This window comes from Lissotriton helveticus, chromosome 4_1 (assembly GCF_964261635.1).
Source record: "Lissotriton helveticus chromosome 4_1, aLisHel1.1, whole genome shotgun sequence".
Taxonomy (NCBI): Eukaryota; Metazoa; Chordata; class Amphibia; order Caudata; family Salamandridae; genus Lissotriton; species Lissotriton helveticus.
This window is the reverse complement of record NC_136063.1, coordinates 65,656,230-65,679,521: the sequence shown is the minus strand read 5'-3', so window position 1 is coordinate 65,679,521 and position 23,292 is coordinate 65,656,230. Positions and strand designations below refer to the sequence as shown.

The 23,292-nt window shown below is 43.8% G+C and overlaps 1 long non-coding RNA gene across 1 annotated transcript in view; it reads right to left on the bottom strand.

Moving 5' to 3' along the window:
• Positions 1 to 22,283: 22,283 nt before the first annotated feature.
• LOC144828326 (uncharacterized) overlaps positions 22,284 to 23,292 on the bottom strand; it is a 48,638-nt gene continuing 47,629 nt past the window's right edge. Inside the window, exon 3 of the long non-coding RNA XR_013610424.1 lies at positions 22,284 to 22,325. This is a non-coding gene — a long non-coding RNA (uncharacterized LOC144828326). The remainder of the gene's footprint in view (positions 22,326 to 23,292) is intronic.

Here is a 23,292-nt window from a genome sequence, read left to right as displayed (position 1 = left end):
AGATTCACATTTCTGCGTCAGGTCTTACAATAATGACTTGCAGAGCTGGGTTCAAAACGAGTACAAAGATGACACAGGTGCCACGATAAAGCATAAAAAGCTTTGGGAACAGGTCGTTCTTTTGCAGAAAGAACTACAAAAGACTCACGTGATACATACACTGAGTCATCGACGTGATGGCGTTCACGTTGCAGAGAATTCATTGGCTCACTGAGCCACAGCGGAAGCGGTTCAACCGGCTTCCGTAGCCACAACTAAGTGTTCTAAAAACACATAGACGGAGAAACGATGCTGGCGGTAAAAGCCTCGTTAAAAGGCGACTATGCAGCATTACCTCTCGGCTATCCACTCAATTATACATACATAATAGATGCAAACTCTGTTCCTTTTGCTCAAGTCCCTGGAGTGGGGGATAGAGTAATTCCAAACACGAACAGGAGAGTCTTCTTGATGGAAGACGCACATATGGGATTGGGTCTAAGGCACCAAGGGATCGTGAAATCTCTAAAAGAATTACAATCAGAATACTGGTGGCCGGGGATGAGCTTGCAACATTACAAATTTGCAAAAGATTGTCCTGACTGCAACAGAGATCGCAGTCGTGAACCGGACCAGACTAGTGCTAGGACACATCTATTAGAAAGCAAAAGGCTATCTATACGCAGAAATCCAGCAGGAGAAATGCTTCCCCATAATATTTAAGACTTCATTCACTTAAAATGCAGACACCAGCGCCCGGCTGACGCCAGAACAGTTATAAAAGATTTGCGAGTCTTTATCGGCACATACGCAATTGGCATGCTACATTCTGACCAGGATCCTGCGTTTAGCTCTAGGGCTTACAAGGAGGCCATGGCCAGCATGGGCACTGCATTGCGGTACTCTTCTCCATTCCATCCTGAGGGAAATGCGGTAGTGGAAAGAAAAAACAGGGACAAAAAGCAATCTATAACGGTGAGGGTATTAGGTTCGGGTGATGGGTGGGTCAAACATTTAACAAGTGTCCAACGTAGTCTTAACAATCTGCCAAGAAATTCTCTGAAAGGTCTCACTCCTTACGAACTATTGTTCGGCACTAGAATGCACATTCAGGATCTTGATAGTCACACTTCAGTGGTAGAAGAAAAAGCCTTTGATATCAAAGACCGTTTGGCTGTTTTACAGGACTTAAATGAAACAAGAAGAAGTCTGAGTAATATAAAGTTAAAGCCAACAGCCACTGAAGAAAAACCACCTGTCCCAGCAAGACCTGTCTGGATTCCGAAGATTGGGGATCTGGTCAGAGCAAAGATCGCGGTGAAGAAGGAATTTGGGCCTTCTTACAGAAAAGCAGTACCTGTCTTAGCTGTCAGCGGAACAAGATCAGTAGTACTACCGCCCCTTGCTGGTAAAAAGGAGAACCAAGTTGTATCCATCGACCTGGTAAAACCACAAACATGTGGCCAATAATAAGTAGTAGGCCAAGTGGACTCCCAAGAAATAGCAGAAGACCAAATCTTGCTACAATCCAAGAGGTTCAAACTGAAAGACTAATCACATTTGATAAACCTGCAGTGAATAAAAAAGGACTATGCAACAAAGCCATGGAACTTGTGCCTCTTGAAACCCAAATTGCAACAGTTCGTCAAGAAACACCTACAATGATGTAGCATCGGACTATACTAATGTCTCAAAGAAAGATCCAAAGACTAAAGAAAATCCGGAAGCAATTCCAACAATTGACAGAACTGTATCTGGCTACTTCATCAATTTCGATGACTTTTCTGAAGATCCAAGTGAACATGAAGAAACGCCAGCAACAATAACTTTCAAAGACAAAGTAACTGAACTCTTTCATCAACTCAAAGAACCTATCTGATTTCTCCATGGATTGAATTTTGGATTGTGTTAGGTGTACTTTTCCTCCTGCTTTTGCACATCATGGTTCTTTGTTTGGGAAAATTCATTGAAGGAAAATACAGTACAATGGACACAGCAAGTCAGAACATCAACTTGGTCCTAAAACCTCACAAGTCATCTCACATCGAGAAAAGAGAACTATCATCAGTGAACATCACAGCCAATCCAATACCCGGTGGGATAGCATGGGACAAAACGGATTATGAAATTTATGGCTCGATTGAGCTCTTGAAATATCCACACCAGTTCAAGGTTTCATTAAGTGACTTTGTAAAACCAAGTAGTTTTTCTGATGATTGGGACTTTGAAAATATTAATAATATGATGTCAGATTTAGCAATGTCAGCTAAATTCATAGAACATGATTATTTGCAGGGTTCATCAAATTATGAAGAGTTATATTGTTATAATCATTTTGGTCATCACTATTTGCATAAAACTGCTCAACCTAGAAATGTTTTTAATTATAACCAATGGGAACATTGTGTAACACCGCCTAAAGGCAGCTCGAAATTTTTTTATGAGAAATTCCCATACTTCTCAGGTTTTAACACAAGTTATGCAGAAACGTTTTATTTTAAAATGTTAAATAAGACAGGATTGAAAACAATGTTGACAAATACTAAATTGATATATTCTGAAACATTTTATGAAAAAATTACTACATTTGGTTTTGAATTTTGGAAAAACAACATTGAAACAAAAACCATCTGGGGTTCAAAAGACTGGCAGGTACAAGGTCTAGAAGCATTATTTAGAGCCTGCATGATCCCAGAACAATTAATATTCCTGAATGACACCATTCAGCAAACAACCTGTCTTGGTCTAGCCAAGATAAAAGACTTAAATAAACCATCTATTCCGAAGCCCATACCTGATAGTAATAGCACTACAGATGTGGAGATAGACGTATCCCATATTTTACACCAAAACAGAACAAATCCTGATTGGAAAAAATGGTTGATCTGGCCCACAGACACTAATAACTGTCAAGATAGATTCCTGAACAAAATACAGGGGTTAAAACGGAACAGGCCAGACCCAAGATATTCCCAGAGACAATATCCAGAGATAGTTACAACATACAGTGTAGGGAATCTATGCCTTGAGTGGCTACCAAAATTCACACTGACTGAAATTAAGCAACACTTGACTTTACTTAAAAACGGTGCTGACTTGCGTGATTTCATACTGGGACCATGCAAACAGCGTTAAAAACATTTCATATACGCCGGTATATACGCTGCTTACAACGAGGCTTGGAAAGTAACACAAATTGAAAGAGCTGAAAAAATACGAGAAATTGATCGTATTCATTTGGAAAAATCACTTTCTGTAGTGGACAATGGGTTAACGACTCTGTCCTCCAGAATATATTCACTGGACAGCATTGTATCATCTGCTATTGATATAATAGAGCAGGACTTACTAATGTTACAACATGGTCAGTCCCAATTACGTTCTATTGTACAGCTTGGCTGGACGTTGCAAAATCTGCGTTCAGGCTACGTGCCATGGCATTTAATCAACACAACATCATTATTTTCTATCTTTAACCTTACTGATAAATAAATCAGTTTGGCACAAAAAGGAGCAGACTATACGATTCTGAGCATTGAAAAACTTGTGAGATTAGCATTGACAATGTCAGAGAGACCTGTCATTGAATGGATAATACATGGAACGATTACAATCCCAATAACAGTTTTCCAGTTTAAGTATTGCCAAAAATATATACCAGCAGGCCTGTATGAAAGGTTGGGTAAAGGATACATCAAGTGAACATGGAAATTACCTTATACACACAAATGTTACAGTGAAGGGAAAAAAAGAGGTATTTCTTAGTGGTAACAATTGTAAAAAATCACTAAGTGGTACACTCCTGTGTCAAGGTATTAACTTGCATGGAGCCTGCGAAGGGTCTTCAAATAACCTTTCAGGTCACCTGCACGGCACTCCTGCAGCACAGATAAAGCAATTTTTCAGACAGCTTTCCAACGGCAGCTACGTTCTAATAAGGTGTTGTGGCAAGGTGCCAGGAATAAGCCTATCTCGTGAGCGTTAGTTCCATGGTCACTTGCTGTATGCAAGTATTGTATCCAAACAGCAATCCAGACATGGAGGCTGCGTTATGGCCTTCTTTGAATATCTCTTCTATTCGAATTGATACTTTAAGCAGAATGAAATCCATTCTTTTACAGACAACTGTGCCTTTAACCTCGTCCAAGGAGACGTATGATCTGCAAGTTGCAAGGACAGCGGCAGAGATACATTCCCTATTATCAACAAATTGCCCCGTGCATTTCGTAGAAATGTTAGGTCAAATTTTAAACATGTCTGATACCAGTGGCATCGCACATGTATTTAAGACAATTTTTTCAGGACTGTTAGCACCCTTTGAAACAGTTCTGGGCATTATCCCGAATTTTGTGCATTCAATATTTGGCGGTCTCCCTCTTCTTGTGGGACTCGTAGTAGGAATTTTATTTTTGATCCTTCTGCTCCGATATGGCAAGCCAAGCCACAGACAAGACTCCAGCAACGATGGGAGAAACGATCCTAGCTATATGCTACCGGGACTGCATCACTAAAGTGCTCGGATTTGCCCGGCTAAGAGATCTAAGTACAACTTGGTTTCTTTCAATCAGACCAATCTGGCAAGATTTCATCTTACCTGTGCTTCGATGTATGCTATGCGGTGAGGAATGCGTGTTGGACGTCTGTCTTACACTACCATCAGCAGTACCAATGGATATCGATACTTTGCTAGGTCCGGTAAAGACTCATGCATCGTGTTGTCCCCAGCGGCTACCTATTCTGATTACGGCATTCGTTGAGACTTCACCACTACGAGTAGGTGGCGGTGAAGTACGAGAGGAAAGCAGCACCAAACAGGTACAACCTTCAGTGAGCATTGCTGATCCTGACATCGATGATAGCAAACATTCTCACATATGCACAATTTCAGCATTTTCGAACTTGGTCGAACTTTCACCTGATGTTCTAGACCAATTTTTTGCAAGCCTGTCTGATATGATGTTCTCCCCTGAACAAAAAGAATAATTTTTTTAAAACAACGAGCACACAGCGTTCCCTGAACTCTGAATTCGGCCTTCAGTTTTTGATAAACACAGCTACTGAAAACAATTGGAACTATTTTTTCCCCTGAAAGTGAAATTATTTTTTTTTCACTTCCAAAATATTTACCCTTTTTTCTGGCACAAAGTACTCTGCTTAAAGTAGAACTATTCTTAGAGAACAGAGCTTCTATTTTAGGAACTCTAGAGACAATATTTTACCTCAGCCTCTAGCACATGTACAGCATTTGTATAAATATGTGATGGAATGGTCTCGACCTTCTTTTCTGTATACAGAGCCATTTCATGTGTAATTTTCGCAATTCATTCAGCTGATATATATATGCATTTAACTGAATGATAACACTGCTTGAAAAGCGTACAGTACCAATACTCATTTTCGTGTATTTGCCATATACCATTTCAAATGCAATTTATGTATTTTGGGGTGGGTTGGAAAACACACATGCATCGTTTTGTTTAATATTGCTTAGTTTTTAGTAATGATGGACATTAATTCGTGGAGTGGGTGTTGTGTTTCTATCTAGGACCCTAATTCGATATTCCCGATGTATGCCCTTATGCGGCTATAATAAATAATACCCTTATAGTGGCATCAGAATCATATCCATATTTAGTAATAGCCCATGCAGTCCAAATACGGCAAGGCTACTCCCCTAGACTCCTAGAAAGTACAACACGTTCTTTAAACAAACCAAGCCTCCAGCAGCCCGGGAAATCCCCCTGCTCTTGTTTTGATTTGCACAAGAACTCCTGGAGTCCAGAAAGAACTGTTAGTCCTTAGTGACGTCTTATGTCCAACCTTACGTCAAACCCGGCACCTTTCAGGTATAAATACACCAACGTTGCCTTAAGCAAACACACGGTAGTTTGGAGCAGAGCGGCCATCTACTTGCCCGGAAGCCCAGCTGATGCGAGAGCCGAAGGAAGCCGCCCCTCCCTTTTGACGCACTGAGAGAGACGCTGTCTTTTTCTCCAGCCGAGAAAATCCAGCTCCGGTGTTTCCAGTCACCCTTGCGGGTTGCTGGGATATCGAGTCCTGAGAGAGAGATACAAGACCTCCTACATTCTAGAACCAAGGTACGGAGCTGACTAAACCCTTAAGAGAATTCTGGATTCAGATTCCTTGGCAAAAACCAACTTAACTTAAACTGCAACTTACTTACTCCATCCCACGTATTAGGCTTAGGTCAGGTACACCAGGGTAGACGTAGATTAGAAGCACCAGTTGAGTACGTTAGTCAATGTTTTTATGTATGTATATATTTTATCCATTTTAAAGTATCATATGGCTAAGAAACCATATCAATGCTTTTACAGTATTATTTTATAATACTCCTTTTACTGTACGCACTTTACTTCATGATAAGTATTGCAATTGTGGCAATTCATTTCTCTTGCATGAGACAGAAGACTGCTCAATAAATAACACCTTTTATTGAAAATGCCCGTCTCTCTATTTCTCTGCACTCTGGTGAAACTAAGTATGCACGATTGACTGAGTGAAATAACGTCTATTGTTTTCACACGACTCTAGAGATACACTCTTTATTCTGAGGGAGAAAAGTTGTCATGTTTATGCGGTTGTCAGAAGCTAATCCCTTCTTGTCTAAATCAGGAGAGTTAAGTCTTTCCTGAACATTCGAGAAAGTTTCTAGTGACCTCTGAGCTAGCTGGCAAAACTAATTAAGTCTAATATAGTCAGTAGAGACCTAGTTGACCTCAGTCCTACGTCTACACTGCTGTTTATATTATTCCAATGCGCAGAGCCTATTTGGAATATAGGAATTACACTACACTTTATGGAAAACGTCAGACTTGATAATGTCTAGGAATCCAACCGCGTAGTGGGAAAGTTCTGGAGTAGTCCAGAGCCTACGCCAATGTAAAATTGGACGAAGCCTAGCTAAATCTACAATAGCCTTCCTGCCAAGATCGTACCTGAGTGGCAGCAGGGGAGTACTTGTGCGCAGACCTGTAATAGATCGAAAAAACTTGTTTTCAGAAACTTGCAGTGGCTGTAGTTTCTCAAAACCCCACAGTTCAGCGCCGTACAGCGCCGAGCTGAGGACTTTAGCCTCATAGACCTGGAGTACTGACTTTATTGGTTTGGTTAAAGATTTTCTGTGTTCTATACCAAGTGCTCCTGGTGAGTTTGTTTTTAAAACTACGATGAGGATTAAAAATCATGAGCTTAGTGTTAGCCACATTAACTTCTAAGCCGTGGTCCCCACAAAATTTTTCAAAAATGGATAGGGCATGCTGCAGGCCACTCGGTGTCTTCGATAAAATCAAAGTATCGTCTGCAAACATTAAAATAGGTGTCTTGATGCCAACCAAGGAAGGAGCATCCACATTTGCAGAGAGCATACGGGCAACTACACCATTAATCTACAACGTAAAAAGCGTGGGAGCCATCGCACACCCTTGTCGAACACCGCACTGCACTGGGAATTCTGGGGTAACCATTCCCTGCCCTCCCCACTGTATCTTAGCGAAGTTTGCTTCATGGAGCCTCATCAGCATTGTTAGCAGTTCTAGGGGCAGGCCCAGGTTCTTCAGAACTAGCCACAACTGGGACCTAGGAACTAGGTCAAAGGCAGCCCGCAAATCGACAAATGCCGCATACAGGCTGCCTTTACCCAGTAACACAGTCTTCCATTGCAGTAGGGTGAAGCGGAAGACCTGGTCTACCGTGCTGGTGAACTTCCGAAAACCCGCCTGGAAGGGGGGCAAAGCATTATTCTCCTCGGCCCAATCAAGTAACCTGTTAACTACCATCCTCCCAACCACCTTTTGGATTGTATTGATAAGGCTTATGGGCCTGTAATTTCCAGGTTGTGATTTGTCTCCTTTCTTAAATACAGGGATTATGACTGCGCCCTGCCATGATGTCGGGACAGCAGCACCCTGAGCCACTGCGCTGGCACCCAGTCTGAACCCGGTGCTCTACCACTAGCCACTGTGCTAAAAGCCATTGTGACTTCATTATTACTGAAAGAATTTCCTTTATAAAAGACAGGCCTGAAGCCATCCATCATGTTATCAAGCTGGTTTTGGGCGTACTGAGGTTTAAAGTAATTCACCCAGTCCTCCTGTGATACATTGTTACTGGGAGGGTCGGATACACCCCCCTACCCCACTTGACGATATTCCAGAATTGCCTGGAATCTTTTCTGTCATTGGCTTCCTTTAGATCTTGCCAATGGAGCTTGTCCCACAGTTTCTTGGCTTTTGTTATACACTTCCTATACTCCTTCCTGGCGGTACGAATGATCTCCAATTGTCTACCCTTGATAGCTGAGCCAAGGGCAAATCTAGCATTCCTGCATTCGGCATTGTACCACTTAGCCGGCTTGGGGGTACAGCAATATTCCTCTTAACTGGTTTTAAAAAGTGATCCCTAATGCTTAGAAAGAGGCTTTCATGGATTTTGGTTACATCATCCGAACCTAGATCAGATATATTCATTTGTTCAATGGCCAATATGGCTTTATCAGCCTCTTCGACAATACTGTCCAGAACCTGTTGATTGGCCATTACATGCACCCATTTTAGCCTGCGCTGCTTATTTGTCGGGACAACTGTGGGTGTGCATTCCACGTCCATGTTCGGTTTTACCTGATCAGATTTCCACCATTTATGCACTACACACAGCAGATTATGATCACTTTCAATTCGCCATTTAACCTCCATATCACCAACCTGATTCCACAATTTCATGCAACAGAGGACATAATCAATTCTACTGCTATGTCGCCCATTGTCAAAAGTATTTACCCCTATCTTATCTCCCTTAGTCCTCCCGTTCAATGCCCTTAATCCCCTTTCATAAAAGATCACATTTAAACAAATAACATCCTCAGACCAGCGAATAACAGGTTTCAAGTCTAATTTGGGAACACCCCATTGCCTATCCTCCTCGTCACCAGGAGAATCATCATAGGTAACTAAAGGCTCGAACGTACAATTTAAATCACCAGCTATAACAATGTTATTATCTTTGGAGTTGGTTTCTATGAGGGAATCCAAAGCCGCTATTACTTCTGACCTCCCTCCCTTGTTACCCCTAACATAAACATTGTAAACATCAAGCCATCCCAGGGGACCCAAATCAACTCTAATGAGTTGGATGTCTTTACTTTTGGTGGTTACCTCTTTGATATGGAGTGATAAACTCTGCCAGACCCATATGACCAAGCCACCCATTGGTCGCCCCTTGGGATCTTTAGTTGCCTGTACAAAGTAATTTAAATAACCTTGGGCAAAATGGGGTTAGCACAGCCAAGTCTCCTGGAAAATACACACATCAAATTTGTTAATAAATGTTATCCAATCTGGAGACTGCTGTCTAGAGCGCAAGCCTGCTATGTTCCATGAGATTAACGTACCCACGCCAACCCTATTGCTGGTACTTGGAGTTGAGGAGGTGATAGTGGCAGGGATAACACATGGCACCCTCGCTACCTCACCACTAGTTCTTAAATTTGTATAAGCAGGGGGGTTCGCCCTACTTTCCGCACTTGTATTTATATTCGAATTTGGGGGGTAGTCAGCACCCAAAGTTTCGTTACCGGCTGTCAATACTGCCCCTATCACTCCCTCCCAAAGGATGGCCGCCATATTGCCACATCTGCCTTGGATCAGGTCTGATGTTCGTCAATCATTATTATCCAACCCAGAGGCAGAGAGCTTGTCAAAGTAATTGAAAGTCCGGATGTTATATCTAGATCTAGACCCTCCATCAGTTCTATATTTGATACACCCCCGTGGTGCACGACTGTTGGGGGTAGGCAGGGGGCTTGGGGATAGAAGAAACTCAGATCTTTAGTATCAATACCACTTTCAAGAAGGTGAATAGGCCAGTTGCATATGTGGTGAACCACCCCTCTGTCCCTAAAGTTTATAACAATGCAGTCCCCCGGGAGGTCTTTTCTTCGGTGACCCACCCAACTTAGTCTCCTGGCAAATAAGATTTCCCCACTGACATTTAAGGGAAGAGGCCTGTTGTTGTTTAGCCAGTAGGCAACTTTGTTTCTTAGCTCTGAATAAGTTTCTGATTTCTCTAGGCCTAGCTCCAGAACACCGGTCAACACTACAGTCTATGGAACTGATTGTGGAGGTAGATCAATGTGAGGAAATATCCTCTTGGCTTTAGAAGCTATAGATAGGTCCTTGGCTACATGAATATTTATATTCTACTGTCCGGTGTGCTCTGTGACCTTAGGCAAGCCACTCTCACCTATTTGCACACCCTCGCCTTCGACCTCTCTCAAATCCCTCAAGGAGTTCCTTCCTTTCTTCTCAGTGTGGTTTACTTGTTGGGCAGCTTAAGGTCTGGGGGCAGTTGGTGACTGTGTTACGTTATTAGGAACACTGGTTTGAGCATTGGGACATGTTTGAGATGCCATGGTCTTATTATGGATACCATCCGCAAATTGCCTTAGAGTATTGGAGCTAGAAATCGTTATTTGCTCTAAATGATCATTCTTTTCTGAAATCCGCTTTACCCTTTCAAAAAGTGGTGCCATTAGGAATTTCATGAGATGTTCAACTTTATCCATGAGTCCCTCGTTGTAGGTGGAAGGTGGTAACGGGGAAACTGGTTTTTCTGCTGGTAAGACATTTGGTGAGGGGATACTAGTCGGTATGGGAGTCAAGGGTAAGGGATCATCTAACTGGTTGACTCCACCTTTGGGTATTTTAGGGTTTTATCTATTTTTGCGATTTTAGGGCATTTTCCCCTCTGTACAGTCCCACCGCGTTTCCTTTTATTAACAGAGCCTTGCCCCTGGGCTGTCGTTGCTGATTTTACGTTTGCTATAGATTCTGTTGGAAGAAGCATTAGTGACTCGTTTGATGTAATGTCAAGGAGTAATTCCAGACTAGAGTCAGTATTGCTATTCTCCCTGATGATATTTAAGTTTGGGGATGCCTTGATTGAACGGTCAGTTCTAATTCCCCCAGTGGTCCCAATATTAGATGTTAAGCTCCCATGTATTGTTGGGGAGCTAGCTGTTGCTATGAGACCCAAGGAGGAACGTTTGTTAAAAAGGGGTTCCAAAGAGAGACGATGCTCAGCAATGGCAATTTCCTTTTCCAGCGCTGTTCTGGCCCTGGTTAGAAACTGGTCCAGGGTACCAGTAGCGTTTCCCCCTTTACGTGTCATTTTAGCCTTGTCCTCAGCTGACAATTACTTTCACTCCGATCTAGGCTGAACTGTATAAACAAGTCATATGACACAGGTTAACCACAGATAATTCAACAGGGTAGTGAAAGATATAGAGTCTTACATTAATGTCCTGGTCACTGATGGAAATGGGGTGGCCCAGCCCAGCCTGCTTCAGGCTGTGACGGGCTAGGATGGGCCCGCCCTTGGCGAGGGGCCAGGCGGGGCTTTATGCGCCTCCTGGCGCGCACTCAAGTTTGTTGCACCCTGTGGAATCCTGGGGGTTGTGGTCTGGAACAGCCTGACCGGCGGAGCCAAGCCCGGCCGGTCAGTTACCTTACAAAATCCCCGGTAGCAGAAGCGGCAAAGGGGGGCGGAGCCAAGCCCGGCCGCAGGAAGAACAGGGAAAGATTCCGGATTCTGCAGCACCCACGACAATTGAGCAACAATCTGACATTTACAAACTAGAACAGGAGTATGAACAGTCACAGTCTCCTCTGCGCATGTGCAGAGTAGCAGAGCCTAAATATAGTCTGTCTATAAGCAGAGTGCAAGAGTAACACCAAGGAAGGACAGAGCACATGGTGAGCACATGGCAGATAAGATGGCTGCCGAATACAAAATGGCTTCAGCTAAATGCTAACCCCGATCGCTGCCAATTTACAACAGATGACCCTTTTAGCATTAGCTGAAGACATTCGTTCATTTGGGGTAATCTAGATTCACATCTTGTACATTTATGTTCATCATTTCAGTAACCTCTTTATTTAGCATACGTTGGACTTTAATTTCTGCAACATTTCGCTTGGCAGGTGTACAGGCAGTAATGCAAACAGAGAAAAGCATTGGACCACATTGTATACATACACAGCATGTAAATAGTATCACTAGTATTACACATAGGATGGTCAGTAGCTTCCAGCCCCAAGTGGCAAAGTGTGTCCAAAACCAGCTGGCAAAAGTCCAGGTGCCAGTCTCTGGGTGAATTTCAGCAGTAATCTTATGCAGTATAGAGATTGCATCAAACACTGAAGGTGAGCGGTCAGGAATGTAGACGCAGCAACTACTACCGATGATGCGACATGCACCACCTCGATCAGCCAACCACATCTAAAACCATACGATTTTAGTGCTAAAATCCTCGCAACTTGCAGCTCTTCTGTAATGTTCCCAAGTGCCATAGCTGTCTGATTGGTAACAGCTCCTACAACACCAGTTATTCGTCTTATCTTACTGATGTTTAATGCAGCACCCACAAAGAAAAACAAGCCCAAATTGAAATCAACGTATTGTTGCAAGGTGGTGTCAGTCTGGTCCACCTCATCAGTACTTGTTGTCCTCTTATATCTGTTCTTAGAGATTTTGTTATATAATTTAAAGTCTTTATGATATGATGCAGGTGCTAGAAACACAGGGGGAAACAGAAAGGACACATACCATACTCCAGACCATCCAACAGGTATTTGGTCATATCCCTTATTACCGCAGACAAAGTAAGTATTATGTGAGGGTATGAAACTGCTGTTATTGGCACCTTCAATAGTCAGAACCACAGTACACTCACTTCTCCCCACTGGAATTCTACCAACACTGCCTATACACAAATCTGCTTTAGCTCTAGTAACAGAAATCACAAATGGTCCATTGTTCTTAATAGTTCTCATATTTGGGAAAACATATGGCGTAGAAATATTCTCAGGTCGATACTCTTCCCATTCCCATTTAGTTCCTTCAGCTCGCAGGTAACCATCCTCATCTGGATAACACACTTTATTGAGATGATAACTAATCCGTCCTACTGCCATACTAGAGATGTTAGCCCTTCCAGAAGCAATTAAAAGTGCAAACCAAGCTTGGGAAGAACCCTTATGTGAGAAAGGAAGAGGAATAAAAGGTGTTCCTCCTTTCTTCTGGTGAGCAGGTATCATCACAACAGTCAGTAGTATTTGTGGCATTGTGAGTATGATGCAGCATCTGAATAAACATGTTGTTCAAGTGGGATTGTCGATGCTTTTGCTCATGATATGGAAGCGTAAAGTAATGATGCTCAGCTGGTACTGGAGTAGTGGCGATCAGAAGCTGTCGAGCAGGAGCCACTTTCTCAACAAACCAAGTTGTCACTGCTACAGCTACCATAGCAACAACAAATCCTACAGCACAAATGGTCTTTTTATTACAAATCCCTGCAGACATGATCACTTCGTCGTTGAATCAACTGTTGCAGCTCTAATGTCCTGGGGCGCCGTTGGTTTCTTCACCGAGTGTCAAGACGGGTGTCGTTATGTAGGACTGATCCGCCCCCACTTGCCACATCAGCGCTGTTTCACCAACCCAGGACGGTAGCTCAACCAGTCTTTCAACAATGCAGACTCTTTCCTTGGTCTCAGTTGGTATCTGGATACTCCAGGGATTCGTGTGGTCCGGGAAACCTTCCTCAGATTCGTCAGGTGAGATGGCGTGGCCTTTCTCCATTTCCAGAATCTCTCGATGGTCAGTCAGCACAGCTGGTTCCACCAAGGTGGGCGACACTCGCTTGCAGTGAGTGCTATGGATCGAGTTCTTCCTGTTCGTCACTCGAACCGCTGTCCTCGTAGCTAAGAGCACTTGCTCCAGTCCTTGCCACCTCGGCTTCAAGCAGTTCGACCTCTCGAAGCTTTTGACCATCACATGGTCACCGGGCCGGAGTTCAGGGGCCCACCTTTAGACCTGTCAGGAAGAGCTTCTCGGACCTGTTGATGAATAGAGATCAAACTGTCAGTCAACTGTGCTAAGTAGTCATTCATCAGAACACAAGGTACATCATGTATGGGGCATGGCTTAGGAACTCCCCAAATGTTCATCAGTCTCCCAAATACCACCTCATATGGTGTAAGCCCAGATCGTAAATGTGGCACCGATCTAATGGACAACAATGCCAAGGGTAACGCATCAGGCCATTTCAAAGACGTGGAAGCCAGTATTTTCGTGAATTTCAATTTCAAAGTAGCATTATACCTTTCCACTAGCCCTGCTGATTGTGGGTGGAAGACTACATGGAACTTCCGTTTGAGCCCTAATCTTTTCGGGACATACTCAACAACTATCCCAATAAAATGAGGTCCGTTGTCACTCCACAAAAGTTTGCAAACACCAAATCTAGGGAAGAATTCCTTTAAAAGCACCTTTGCTGTGGTGAGAGCCGTATAATTCTTAGTAGGGTATGCCTCTATCCATTTACTGAAGGCATATACCACCACTAGAACATACTTCAAGTTATTACAACGTTCAAGTCGGATGTAATCCATTTGCAAAACTTCAAAAGGTGCAGTTGGTGTAGCAAACCCTCTTGTAGGAGTTTGTGTCCCTTTTCCAGGATTGTACTGCCAACAGATCAAACAGGACTGAACTATCCTTTTAGCTATGCTAGCAATTTCTGGATGCTCCCAAACTTGTATAAGCAATTTTGTTATTGCTGAAGCTCCAACATGTGCCATCTGAACCATAGGCTGTAAATAGGCTATAGGCGGTTTCCATTTATCCATCTCTTTATTGTGCCAACAGCCTTTATCATCCAACATTCCCTCTTTAGACCATTGATCAAGTTCTTCCACAGAAGCAGATCTCTGTATATCTAGCACTTCTTGTCTAGCATCATGCCAACGTTCAGCTTGTGACTTCACTACGTACATAGATGTAGTGCTTCGTTGCATTGCAATCTCACGGGCTACACAATCTGCAAAGGCGTTGCCTTGCCCTGTCTTATCATTCACTTTCTTGTGCACGCTACACTTAACAAAAGCTATTTTCTTCGGATATGTCAGTGCAGTCAGAAGATTATGCACTAGTTCTCCATGCATTATCTGCATCCCATGGGATGTAAGAAAGCCTCTTTCCTTCCAATGTAGGCCAAAATCATGGGCCACTCCAAAAGCATAGCGGCTATCTGTATAGATGTTCGCACGCAAGTCAGTGCTAAGTTCACACACTCGTGTCAAAGCTATTAGCTCAGCTGCTTGAGCTGACTTCTGTGGCATACAAGCTGTCTCCACTACTGTCTGAAGTGTCGTAATTGCACATGCTGCTGAAGTCGTGCCATCTGGTAACTTCAGACAAGACCCATCAACCCATAGTTCCCCATCTACATCTACATCTGAAAGGGGAGTATCTTGCAAATCGACGCGACCCTTTGTCTGTTCCTCAGTAAGGAATATACTATCAGGAGATTCCTGTGACTGAGTCTGAGTCGCTGGATCTGGTAACAAAGTAGCTGGGTTCAAAGTTGCACACCTCTTCAGGGTAATATGAGGGGCCAACAGTGTCAATTCGTATCTTGTCAGACGAGCACTAGTCAAGTGTTGCGTCTTAGTTTGGTTCAAAAGGGCATCAACCGCATGGGGTACTAGCACCAGCAGTTTATGTGACAAAACTATCCCTTCACTCTGACATATGGACACAGCTGCTGCTGCAACTGAACGGAAGCACCCAGGCAATGCACGTGCAACAGGATCAAGAACCGCTGAAAAATATGCACAGGGACGTTGCTTGTCACTGTGTGTCTGTACTAAAACTGACAATGCACACCCATCTTTCTCGTGTACATAGAGTGTAAAAGCCTTCGTGTAATCTGGAGTGCCTAACACTGGTGCAGAGCAAAGAGCTTGACGTAACTGACGAAAAGCATTCTGGCATTCAGTCATCCATGGAAGGGGCATTGGAGTGTCTTTGGTCAAAAGCGCCAACAAGGGTTTAACAATGTGTGAAAAACCTAATATCCATTGCCTACAAAACGAAGTCAGTGTCGTGCTCTCACCTCTTGTTGCCTCAGGAGTGCCACGGAGGAAGAAGTTAGGTGCACAACTTCACCCTATCACCACCATATGCCAGAGTAGAGACTGGTAACATCTACTGGTGATTAGGGGGAAGGAGGGAAAACATAACAAGGGAAGGAGGGATTAACAAGAGATCTTCTCCAATCGATGTGGTCAGGATACCTGCAAAGCTCGGTCTACTGCATGAAGAGAAAGCATAAGGTTAATGTCTGCCCTTGCCTATCTTAATTCCTCAGTATGTGTGTCTTATTTTAATATATACCTTCTATCTCGGTGTCTTCTCCTTTTGAGAGTGATGTGATTGCTTAGCTTTTGATATGAGGATTTCCTGACTCTATGGTAGAAGAAACTTAGTGTCAGTGTTTTTATTTTATGGAGGGAGTAATGAATATCTCTCCAATTGAATCCCCTGCTCACCATATAGATAGACTGGAGACTGACTAATAAGTAATTAAATGACAATCCTTATCTTGTCTTAATGCTTAATCTCAGCATTAATGCTTGTAATTCATATCGATTGATCATGGCATGTTATCTCCACATGATAACCATGAAGCAAATACCATGTATATATTTACACACTCGATGGCGTCAAACTGCCGTTGAGTATAAAGAAACAACAAAGGTAATCGTCTTGAAACCGTGTAACAAAAGAAAACCCTCAATTAGCATATGCACTCCCAGGCTATAACTAATGTGAGGGTTGAACGAAGCAAAGAACTCCAATAATACACACGGGACTAAATAACAAAATACCACAGGAAAGTAATGAACACCCCGTTTTACACTAACAATGCTTACAGGCTCTCCGAAAATCCGACGCTTCACTCACGACGCCGAAACCCGACGTTCCGCCGCGAACGCCACCACCGTGACCCGGATCACGAACTGACGCGAACGCAAAGCGCTTCCGGGAAGGAGAGGAGGGTTTAAGACTCGCCTCCTTTCCTCATGCCCATGCGCTAACATTTGCACATGCGCCCAAGTGGGCAGTGTCGGCCATCTTGTCAACCACTTCCTCTTCTTTTTGCCAACCCCGTCTACAAGCATGACAGTCAGACCAATGAATGCACGAATATCTTTCTGAGTAGAAGGTACTGGTGTGTCTAAAATTGCTTGAATGCGATCTGGTGTAAGTGCACGTCCCTCCTTAGACAGAAGGTGACCTAATTAGGTAACCTTCGGTCTACAATATTGCAATTTCTTCCGTGACACTTTGTGGTGGTGCGAAGCAAGAAAGGAAAGTAAAGACAAAGTACATTTTTCACATTGTTCAGGCGTATCGGCTGCCAACAAGATGTCATCAACATATTGTATGAGAGCTACTCCTTCAGGTAAAGTGAAAGAATCAAGTTGTCTTTTTTTCAATGCTTGACTGTAAATACTAGGAGTCTCAGTGTACCCTTGAGGAATGCTACAAAATCTGTACGATTGATTATTCAAAGTGAAGTCAAACAAATATCGGCTATCAGGATGAATAGGAATCGAAAAGAAAGCATTCTTGAGGTCGATCACAGTAAATGTAGTTGGTGTCGGAGGAACTAAGGTAAGAAGTCTTGTTATGTCAGAAACCAAGGGATATTGTGGTACTACAATCTTGTTAATTTCTCGCAAATCAATGATGAACCTGTAAATCCTAGTGTCAGTGTCTTTTTTCAAAATGGGAAGAATAGGACTGTTGCAAATGTTATAAGGAACTTCTTCCACACCCCCATCTTCAATTAAATCATGGACAATGCGTACAAGTGCTTCCTCACCTTCTCGAGAAATTTTGTATTGAGGGAAGCATGGCAATGAAGCGCCCTCCTTGACACTAATATGCACTGTGGAATAACCATTTGCCCTACATCGGTGTCGGAAGTAGCCTACAAAGTACTAGGGAGTGAAGCTAATGCAATGTCCTCTTTTACAAGACAAGATCTCTCAATCACGGGGTTGTTGTCATTCAGAATAACACGTACACCTTCTGGAGAACATCATACAAGTAGCTCCTGTGTCAACCAGAAACTGACCAGTAAAACCCAAAACATGTGCTGTAACATAGGGACCCTTCTGATCTACTGGAACTTCAACTGATTCCTTACCCCATCCTAGGCAGTCCTATGCATAAGCAGAATGTTTCAAATCATTGATATTGATTCCGTCTATCAAAAGTGTTAAAACCATTCTGTCCACGCGTATTAGTATCAAACCTAGCACGATTGTCCGTACTTCCTCTAGGCCCTGAATATCCTAAACCATTTCTCATTTGTCCCGCCACGTGGGTACTGCTGAGCACGCAATGCCGGACAATCGGCAGCCCCATGTCCAAATTTCCTGCAGTACACACACTGGTCAGAAGACAAAGTCGGACGAGCTTAAGGAGGAAAAGACGGACAATAAGACCCACTTCCACCTATATCATTACCTCTAAAAGGTGGACCATAAGCCTGGGCTAACAACCTTCATATTTAACTCTTTAGTCTTCTTATCCTAATTGCCCTTTGCTTCTAACTCCTGCCGTTCATGATACTGAGCCATAGTCAAAAGAGAAATCGGAGAAGAGGTAGTCCATGAACTCTCACTGGCCTTTAGGCGACTAGCTATTTCTGGCAACAGGTTGGCGACATATTTATCGACAAACAGGTGCCTGCCCGTGTTATCTGTCAATGACTGGCCACTAAAATCGTGGACTCACCTCTGAGCATACCCAGCCCACTCAGGGTGAAAATTGCTAAAAACACAGTTGATGGACAGAATGTAGAACAATGTCATACATTCACCCCAATACAAGGATCTGGGCCTAAATCCATCGTTTTTTTGCACTCCACACCACCCTGGGTTAGACACTGGCTATATGCAAATCAGCTCTGACCCTGTGCCTCATGGGAACAGTCCAGTCCGAACTACCAAGCCATGTCTTTCCCAGACCGGAATCAAGCATCCAAGGACCGGTTTCTGGCTATCAGCCTTCATCAGCCTGGATAGCTTGACTCCAGTGGTGTGGAGAGCCTGGGACTCACGTCTGAGCATACCCAGCCCACTCAGGGTGAAAATTGCTAAAAACACAGTTGATAAAGGCTGATAGCCAGAAACCGGTCCTTGGATGCTTGATTCCGGTCTGGGAAAGACATGAGGCACAGGGTCAGAGCTGATTTGCATATAGCCAGTGTCTAACCCAGGGTGGTGTGGAGTGCAAAAAAACAATGGATTTAGGCCCAGATCCTTGTACTGGGGTGAATGTATGACATTGTTCTACATTCTGTCCATCAACTGTGTTTTTTGCAATTTCACCCTGAGTGTGCTGGGGATGCTCAGACGTGAGTCCCAGGCTCTCCACACCACTGGAGTCAAGCTATCCAGGCTGATGAAGGCTGATAGCCAGAAACCGGTCCTTGGATGCTTGATTCCGGTCTGGGAAAGACATGGCTTGGTAGTTCGGACTGGACTGTTCCCATGAGGCACAGGGTCAGAGCTGATTTGCATATAGCCAGTGTCTAACCCAGGGTGGTGTGGAGTGCAAAAAAACGATGGATTTAGGCCCAGATTCTTGTACTGGGGTGAATGTATGACATTGTTCTACATTCTGTCCATCAACTGTGTTTTTAGCAATTTTCACCCTGAGTGGGCTGGGTATGCTCAGACGTGAGTCCCAGGCTCTCCACACCACTGGAGTCAAGCTATCCAGGCTGATGAAGGCTGATAGCCAGAAACCGGTCCTTGGATGCTTGATTCCGGTCTGGGAAAGACATGGCTTGGTAGTTCGGACTGGACTGTTCCCATGAGGCACAGGGTCAGAGCTGATTTGCATATAGCCAGTGTCTAACCCAGGGTGGTGTGGAGTGCAAAAAAACGATGGATTTAGGCCCAGATCCTTGTACTGGGGTGAATGTATGAGATTGTTCTACATTCTGTCCATCAACTGTGTTTTTAGCAATTTTCACCCTGAGTGGGCTGGGTATGCTCAGACGTGAGTCCCAGGCTCTCCACACCACTGGAGTCAAGCTATCCAGGCTGATGAAGGCTGATAGCCAGAAACCGGTCCTTGGATGCTTGATTCCGGTCTGGGAAAGACATGGCTTGGTAGTTCGGACTGGACTGTTCCCATGAGGCACAGGGTCAGAGCTGATTTGCATATAGCCAGTGTCTAACCCAGGGTGGTGTGGAGTGCAAAAAAACGATGGATTTAGGCCCAGATCCTTGTACTGGGGTGAATGTATGACATTGTTCTACATTCTGTCCATCAACTGTGTTTTTAGCAATTTTCACCCTGAGTGGGCTGGGTATGCTCAGACGTGAGTCCCAGGCTCTCCACACCACTGGAGTAAAGCTATCCAGGCTGATGAAGGCTGATAGCCAGAAACCGGTCCTTGGATGCTTGATTCCGGTCTGGGAAAGACATGGCTTGGTAGTTCGGACTGGACTGTTCCCATGAGGCACAGGCTCAGAGCTGATTTGCATATAGCCAGTGTCTAACCCAGGGTGGTGTGGAGTGCAAAAAAACGATGGATTTAGGCCCAGATCCTTGTACTGGGGTGAATGTATGACATTGTTCTACATTCTGTCCATCAACTGTGTTTTTAGCAATTTTCACCCTGAGTGGGCTGGGTATGCTCAGACGTGAGTCCCAGGCTCTCCAAACCACTGGAGTCAAGCTATCCAGGCTGATGAAGGCTGATAGCCAGAAACCGGTCCTTGGATGCTTGATTCCGGTCTGGGAAAGACATGGCTTGGTAGTTCGGACTGGACTGTTCCCATGAGGCACAGGGTCAGAGCTGATTTGCATATAGCCAGTGTCTAACCCAGGGTGGTGTGGAGTGCAAAAAAACGATGGATTTAGGCCCAGATCCTTGTACTGGGGTGAATGTATGACATTGTTCTACATTCTGTCCATCAACTGTGTTTTTAGCAATTTTCACCCTGAGTGGGCTGGGTATGCTCAGACGTGAGTCCCAGGCTCTCCACACCACTGGAGTCAAGCTATCCCGGTCCTTGGATGCTTGATTCCGGTCTGGGAAAGACATGGCTTGGTAGTTCGGACTGGACTGTTCCCATGAGGCACAGGGTCAGAGCTGATTTGCATATAGCCAGTGTCTAACCCAGGGTGGTGTGGAGTGCAAAAAAACGATGGATTTAGGCCCAGATCCTTGTACTGGGGTGAATGTATGACATTGTTCTACATTCTGTCCATCAACTGTGTTTTTAGCAATTCTCTTGCTCTGAAGCAGAGTCTTCATCTGACTCATGAGGAGCAGAAGGAAGAGTATACGGCGGCAGAGAACGATCTAACAACAAGAAATCATCTTGCGTTTTACTAAGGATAGGATAGAGGGGTCGCCGAACAGCGTATTGGCCAGTTACCTGCAAATGAAGCTCTCTATCTTCTCTCTCTTTTATTTTGTTCATTTCTTTATTTTTCAACTCTAATGCTTTCGGCTAAATACTTTTTTGTTGTTCTTTTTCGACCAAGGCTTCCTCTCGCTTCATTCGTTCACGCACTTCTTTCTCCCACATTCGTACACAGTCAAACATATCTTACCTAGTCTTTCGCTTAAACATACATTGTTCCACATACTGAATCTTTCGTAAATCAAATGACCCATGCATAGGCCAACGCAACTCAGGATTCTTACTAGTATATTTATTACATAACGTGCTGTACATTATAGAAGAAATACCATACTTAATATACATGTCCCTATTAGGCGTCCCCTCCAAGGGTGGCCGGTTGTGTTTCATCAAGACATAAACTGGTACCACCACAAAAGCAACACGTTCTACGAAGTGTGCTAGAAACAGGCATGCCGAAAACAGTGCAGTATATGCAGTATTGTACGCAAAGTGGCACTTAAAGTACGCTTGTACGTTGTGCCATTCAAATCTTATTCAAAGTAGAGAAAATTCTTCTCATTACCATCCTATATGAATTGCAATTTATATATTCCCAATAACAGATTCCAAAATTGGCCAATACAAATTCCAAACCAAAACAGCAAGCGTCGCATCAACGACCTAACCAATCCCAAATGTCCAGATTCCAACTCCCAAGTTCTTGAATCAACCAAACGGTCACTGCATGGCGAATCAACAGAAGATATCTCAGTCGAGGACTGGCACCACCTGGAGGGTCAGATCAGAAAGAGAGGAAAAACGTGTGGTTGCCAAGACGCAGGTTTCCTCGGGAAGTGATCGTCCGCAGCGAGATTCCAATCCTTTGTTTCGACCACTCCTTCGGGCATCCGAGTCGCCGATGAGCCCCACTGGTTGGGCGCCAATTTGCTGGGGTGAGCCTCAGCTAGGCCTACCAGTGCTAGGGGTTCGCCCTTCTCTGCACAAAGTCCTCAGACCAATAGGGAGAAGTTGGCACGGAAACTGAAATATAAAACAAAGTACTTTATTAAACTCAAGAGGTGGAACTACATTCACACAACACTCTACGGTAGGGTATGAAGTAGTACACTGAACAGAAGGAGCATGGGCTCAAAAGAAGGCGGTACAAGTACAGAACAGAAGGATTACATACATAAAAGGTCATACAGAAATGCACAGTCAACAGTAGGGAGGAGCTAGCAGTTTGCTGACTCCGGTAAGAATAACCTGACATTTACAAACTAGAACAGGTGTACGAACAGTCACAGTCTCCTCTGCGCATGTGCAGAGTAGCAGAGCCTAAATATAGTCTGTCTATAAGCAGAGTGCAAGAGTAAACGACAGCAAGGAAAGACAGAGCACATGGTGAGCACATGGCAGACAAGATGGCTGCCGAATACAAGATGGCTTCAGCTAAATGCTAACCCCGATCGCTGCCAATTTACAACACCAGGACCCAAGCGGTAATTCCACCTCTCCTTACATGTAAGCGTCAGAATCTTGGTTGTTTTTCCGAGGAGTCTTTAAGATAGACTAATATGTCATGCCGGTTTCCGGTCACTATAAAATTCACTTTGTTTCGATTTACTGGCTTTGAGCATAATTACCCGATATAAAGACATCGGCAGAGTATTCCTACGAGTACGTGATAATGCCTAGAAACCCACACAGGGGGTAATTCTAGGCTGCCCAACCCGCACATCTCGCAATGTAAGAGAGGTGATGGTGGTTACATTGAAAGTCACATACCTACGGGCACTTTGAATCACTATATGTTTCCAGTATGCAGCAAAGATTATTGACGTATGTGTTATGTTCTATGTTGATGCTTTGTCACTGTGATCTTTTTTTTTTTGTTAAATATTTTATTGAGTTGACAGAGTTAAAGTGACAACGTTCCATTGAATCGCCCCAACCCTCCCCCCAAAAACATCGTATACAGTGCTGAGCTACGAAGCTGTAAGGCTCT